Genomic DNA, 6,665 nt, shown 5'->3' on the forward strand with positions numbered 1-6,665 from the left:
AGTTAGATTATATGATAAGTGGTAAAAAATGTCCAAATTTTAGTTGTGAAAGGTGATACCTGAGTACATAGAAGTGGTAGGAAGGACAGAGAAACATTGAAAATATATACCTAGGAGGCCTAGAAATGGTTGTAGCAGCATGACAAGGCTCAGGGTTGGAGTCTTTATGAATATTTACATTTATATTCACTGTATGGAGAAAACAACAGAAGAAAGAAATAGAATAATTAATTTGTCATGTAGCAAAGTAGAAAAATAGAAAACATCAAAAGGAGAAAGAAGGTATTCGATGATTAGAAGGTTTAGTAATGTCAATTTCAACTAAAATAAACCCCCCAAATAATGACTGTTGAAAAGAATTTGACTAGAGAATATGTGCCAGCCACAATAGGTGTACATGAGTTACAGTTATAGTATCTAAAAAAAAACAGCTTTATGATGGCATATATTCATTTTACAAAGAGGTTTCATAAGAACATTTCAAGCACATGTGTAACATATGTTGACTATGTTAACCCCATTCCCACTGTTCTAGCCCTCTTTCACTCTATAGTCCCTTTTCTCTGCAGACAGCAAATACATAGGTAAAGCTCATTAATAAAACCAACTACTCTGTGTCTTTCAAGTAGAGAGTAGAGACATAAATGTTAGTGTTGGAATGTATGCATCCCTATCGGCTTGTTGGTTTAGTGTTACTTCATCCTCCTTTATTTACTTACTGTCCCGAGTCTTGTTCTTTTCTATAACTTCCTGGATATTTTCTTTCCAGTATTATTAACTCCTTCAGTTATCTTCTGTGGTGCAGACATGTCCATAAATTCCTTTAGTATGTGTTCGTAATGGAAAATAATTCTCGTTCAGTTATAAAGAACAATAATAATCTGAGTGGGCAGTTACTGTCTATCAGAGTTTTAAAAGGTTGTTCCATGTTCTCCCAACTTCCACAATTTTTCCTGATAAATCTGCTGTCATTCTGACGGGATTAACTTTGTTTTTAATTTTACATAAATCCCAGTTCCCTCTCTTTCCCTCCCTTAATCCCTCCCTCTTTACCTCAATCCCATCCTCCAATGCACCCCTGACCACCACCATCCCCCCGACCTCTACCACTCCACATGTAGAGTAATGCCTTCCAGAAGGGGTCATCAAATCTGTCAAGTTATTTGGAGTAGGGACTAGGCCCTCCCTCCAGCCTCTAGGTTAAGGGAGTACCCTTCCATGGAGAATGTACTCCCAAAATCCTTTTGTGCACCAGGGATACATTCTGGTTCCACTGTCAGAGGTTCATTAGACTGCTCAGGCCTTCTGAGACCCATGTTCAGGGGGTCTGAGTGGGTTCAATGCTGGATTTGCAGCTATCAGTTTGGGTCCCATTAGCTCTTCCTTGTTCAGGTCAGCTGTCTCTGTGGATTTCTGTAGCCTGGTCTTGTCCTCCCTCTCTGCATCTGGATTCCAGTTCAGCTCAGTGTTTAGCTGTGGGTGTTTGCTTCTGTTTCTCTCAGCTACTAAATGAGGGCTCTATGATAGTGGATATGTTAGTCATCAATCTCATAATCAGGGAAGGGCATTTATGGTAGCCTTTCCAATGTTGCTCAAATTGTTAGTTGGGGTCAGTCTTGTAGGTCTCTGGGAATTTCTCTAGAGTAAGTTTTCCCTTCAAACCTATAATGACTCTCTCCTTTATGATATCTCCTTCTGCCTCTCTGTCTCTGTCTCTCTCTTTCCCCCCTCCTCTCATCTATACCTCCCTTGACTCACTCTTCCAAGTCCCACGTGCTTCCTCTCCTGCCCTTCTCTTCCTCCTAGCTCCCTCTCCATTCACTGTCACCCCCTCACACACACGCACACTCCCAATATTCTCAGGAGATCTTGTCCCTTTCCCCTTCTATGAATCTCTTAGAATCTTCCTTGTATCCTAGTTTCTCTGGAAGTGTAAACTATAGGCTAGTGATCCTTTGCTCTATGTCTAAACTCCATATATGAGTGAGTAATCACCATGTTCCTCTTTTTGTGACAGGGTTATTTAATTCAGAATGGTTGTTTCAAGTTTGATCTATTTGCCTGCAAATTTCAAGATTCCATTGGTTCCCCCCCCCACACACACACAGAGTAGTATTACATTGTGTAAATGTGCCATATCTTCTTTATCCATTCTTCAGTTGAGGGGCACCTAGGTTGCTTCTAGGCTCTTGCTTTATACACAATGCTGCTACAAACATAGATGAACACATTTCTTTGTTACATGTGGATCACTTGGGTATATGCCTAAGAGTGAGATTGCCAGGTCCGGTGGTAAACTGAGTCCCATTTTCCTGAGGAACCACCATAACTATCTCCAAAATGGATGTACAAGTTTGTACTCCCACCAGTAGTGGAGAGTGTTCCCCTTACTCCACATCCTATCCAGCATAAGTTTGGTCATTGGTATTTCTAATTTTAGTCATTCTGGCAGGAGTAAGATGTTATCTCAGAGTTGTTTTGATTTTCATGTCCCTGATAGCTAAGGATGTTGAGCACTTTCTTAAGCATCTTTCAGCCTTTTTTATTTCCTCTATTGATAATTCTCTCTTCAGTTCTGTACCCCATTTTTAATAGGGTTATTTGGTGTTTTGGTGACTACTTTCTTGAGTTCTTTGTATATTTTGAAAATCAGTCCTCTGTCAGATGTAGGATTGGTGAAGATCTTTTCCCAGTCTATGGGCTGCTGTTTGGTCTTGTCAACTAGGAACTTTGCCTTACAGACGCTTCTCAGTTTGAGCAGGCCCCATTTATTAATTGTCGATCTCAGTGTCTGTGCTACTGGTGTTATGTTCAGGAAGCGGTCTCCTATACCAATTTGTTCAAGGGTACTTCACACTTTCTCTTCTAAGAGGTTTAGTGTGGCTAAATTTATTTTGAGGTTTTTGATCCATTTGTACTTGAGTTTTGTGCATGGCGATAAACATGGGTCTATCTGCAGTCTTCTACACACCATCATCCAGTTGTGCCAGCACCATTTGTTGAAGATGCTTTCCTCCTCCCATTGTATACTTTTATATGTTTTGTCAAAAATCAGGTGTCCACAGTTGTGTGCATTAATGTCAGGATTTTTTATTTGATTCCATTGGTCTATTTGTCTATTTTTGTGCCAGTACCAGGCTGTTTTCAGGACTATAGCTCTGTAGTACAGCTAGTCAGGGATGGTGATGCCTCCTGAAGATTCTTTATTGTAGAGGGTTATTTTGGCTATCCTGGGTCTTTTGTTTTTCCATATAAAGTTGATTATTATCCTTTCATGGTCAGTGAAGAATTGTGCTGGGATTTTAATGGGAATTGCATTGAATCTGTAGATTGCTTTTGACAAGATTGCCATTTTTACTGTTTATTCTATCTATCCAAGAGCATGGTAGGTCTTTTATTTTCTGGTATTTTCTTTAATTTCTTTCTTTAAAGACACAAACTTCTTATTATGTAGGTCTTTCACTTGTTTGGTAAGTGTTACCCCAAGATACTTTGTGTTGTTTGTGGCTATTTTGAAGGCTGATGTTTCTCTGATAACTTTCTCAGCCCCTTTGTGGCCTGTATATACTAGGGCTACTGATATTTTTTATTTTTAGTTTATCTTATATTCTGCTAGTTTGCTGAAGGTGTTTATCAGCTGTAGGAGTTCCCTGGTAGAGTTTTTCAGGTTGCTTATGTAAACTATCATATCATCTGCAAATAGTGACAGTTTGACTTCTTCCTTTCCTATTGGGATCCCCTTGATCTCCCTTTGTTGTCTTATTGCTTTAGCTAGAACTTCAAGTACAATACTGAAAAGATATGGAGAAAGAGGACAGTCTTGTCTTTTTCCTGATTTTAAAGGAATTGCCTTAAGCTTCTCTCAATTCAGTTTGATGTTGGCTGTTGGTTTATGTATATTGCTTTTATTATGTTTTGGCATGTTCCTGTTATCACTGATATCTCCAAGACCTAAATCATGAAAGGGTGTTGAATTTTGTCAAAGGCTTTTTCAGCATCAAGGGAGATGATCATGTGGTTTTTCTTTTTCAATTTGTTTATATGGTGGATCACGTTGATAGATTTTCATTGTTAAACCATTCCTGAAAACCAGGAATGAAGCCCACTTGGTCATAGTGGATGATTTCTCTGATGTATTCTTGGATTAGGTTTGCCAGTATTTTATTGAGTATTTTTGCATCAATGTTCTTGAGGGATATTGATCTATAGTTTTCTTTCTTAATTGTGCCTTTGTGTGGCTTGGGTACCAAAGTGATTGTGGCCTTTTAAAAAAAGTTTAGTAATGAACCTTCTGTTTCTATTGTGTGGAACAATTTGAGGAGTATTGGTATTAGCTCTCAAATTTCTGGTAGAATTCTGCACTGAAGCCATCTGGTCCTGGGGATTTTTTTTTTTTTTTTTGGTTGAAAGGCTTTTGATGACTGCTTCTATTTCATTAGGAGTTATAGGTCTATGTGTGTTGTTTGTCTGTTCTTGATTTAATTTTGGTAAGTGATAGTTATCCAGAATTTTTTTTTTTTTTTGCGTTTTCAAATTTTGGGAGTACAGGTTTTTAAAGTACGACCTGAAAATTGTCTGGATTTCCTCAGTGTCAGTTGTTATATCCCCCTTTTTTGTTTCTGATTTTGTTAATTTTCATGTTGTCTCTCATCTTTTTGTTTAGTTTAGATAAAGGTATGTCTATCTTGTTGATTTTCTTGAAAAACCAACTCTTTGCTGCATTGATTTTTTTTGTATTGTTTTCCCAGTTTCTACTTTATTGATTTAAGCCTTCAAATTGATTTTTTTTTGTTCTAAGGCTTCCAGTTGTGTGGCTAATTCTCTAATGTTACTATCCTCCATTTTCTTCATATGGGCACTTAGTGCAATGATGGACTTCCCTGGCAGCACTGCTTTCAAGGTGTCCCATAAGTTCAGACATGTTATGTCCTCATTCCCATTGGATTCTAGGAAGTCCTAAATTTCTTTCTATTTCTTCTTTAACCCAGGTATGTTGCAATTGTGCATTGTTCAGTTTCTATGAGTTTGTAAGGTTTCTGTGATTTGTGCTGTTGTTGAATTTCAACTTTAAAGCATGGTGGTCTGATAAGATACAGGGGACTATTCTAATTTTTTTGTATATGTTGAGGTTTGCTATGTCACCTAGTATGTGGTCAATTTTAGAGAAGGTTCCATGTGGAGCAGAGAAGAAATTATATTCTTCTGTGTTTGGATGGAATGTTCTATAGATGTCTGTTAAACCATATTGAGACAAACTTCTTTTAGTTCTTTCATTTCTTTGTTAAGTTTCTGACTGGTGGTCCTCTCTGGCTGTGAGAGTGGGGTGTTGAAGTCTCTCATTATGATTGTGTGAGGTTTTATGTGAGCTTTGAGTTTTAGTAGCCTTTCTTTTACGAATGTAGGTGCCTTTGTATTTGGGGCATAGATGTTCAGAATTGAGACTTTCTCCTCTGGTGAATACAAAATGACAGTCTTCATGTCTTTTTGATTTTGGTTTGAAGTCTAACTTGTTAGATATTAGGGTAGCCACACCTGCTTGCTTCTTGGGACCATTTGATTGGAAGATCTTTTCCCAACCCTTTACCCTGAGGTAATGTCTGTCTTTGAAGCTTAGATGTGTTTCTTGTATGCAGCAGAAGGATGGATTCTGTCTTCGTATCCATTCTGCTAGCCTGTATCTTTTTATGGGCAAGTTAAGACCATTAATGTTGTGGGAGAGTAAGAACCATTGATTGTTAATGCTTGTTTGTTTTAGATTTGTTGTTGGCAGTGGTATTGTGAATATATTTGCCCTCCTTTACCCTGGGGTTCTGGTGAAGTGGGATTATCTATTGTCTATGTCTTTGTGAGTGTAGTTAACTACCTTGGGTTGGTGTTTCCCTTCCAGAACTTTCTGTAGGGCTGGATTTGTAAACATGTGGAAGACATCACAAATTTGTGCAGGGGCCATGCTAATCTTCTGTATATCGGTCCAATTTTAGTATATGTGCTGCTGAAGCAAGCACTGGTTTAATTTTCTATGTAACTACACCTCTCTCTTGGAACTTTTCTTCCTATATTCTGTATTTTGGGTGTGAGTGTATGGGGCGGGGGGTGAGACAGGGTTTCTCTGTATTGCTTTAGAATCAGTCCTATAACTAGCTCTGTAGACCAGGCTGGCCTTTAACTCACAGAGATCTGCCTGTCTCTGCCACCCAAGTGCTGGAACTATGCATGTACCCCACCAACGTCTGGCTCTATATTCTGTATTTTGGGCATTTTAAAAAGAGTTGCGAGTTAAGCTCTTTTCTAGACTTATGTTTTGTCTAGATCTTAAATTCTTCCTGTATCTTTACAAATGTCTTTAGCTAAATTGGGGGAATTTTGTGTTGTGTTTCTTTGTCTTTAGTTTGTTATTGTCATTTTTCTTTGCCCATGATTTATAACCTTGGTATTCTAGTAGTGTCCCATAGATACATTGTCTTTAACTGAAAATAAAGTACATACACCATGTGGCTCTTTTAAGCAAAGGCACAATACCCACCTTCTGCAATTGTTGTTACTGTCAGAGTTGACTCCTGCAAGGCTTAGTCTAACAGAAGAAACCCTTGACTCTCCTGTTCAACTTTATAAGGTTTCCTATTTGTTTGATTGCTTGTTTGTTTGTTTGTTTGTTTTTATAGACA

The 6,665-nt window shown here is 38.2% G+C and overlaps 1 pseudogene; it reads right to left on the bottom strand.

The window, feature by feature from the left end:
* Nucleotides 1-5,911: 5,911 nt before the first annotated feature.
* On the bottom strand, nucleotides 5,912-6,005 carry LOC127234327 (uncharacterized; annotated as a pseudogene).
* Nucleotides 6,006-6,665: the final 660 nt, after the last annotated feature.

The sequence above is a fragment of the Phodopus roborovskii genome, unplaced genomic scaffold, assembly GCF_943737965.1.
Source record: "Phodopus roborovskii unplaced genomic scaffold, PHOROB, whole genome shotgun sequence".
In the NCBI taxonomy this organism is placed as follows: domain Eukaryota; kingdom Metazoa; phylum Chordata; class Mammalia; order Rodentia; family Cricetidae; genus Phodopus; species Phodopus roborovskii.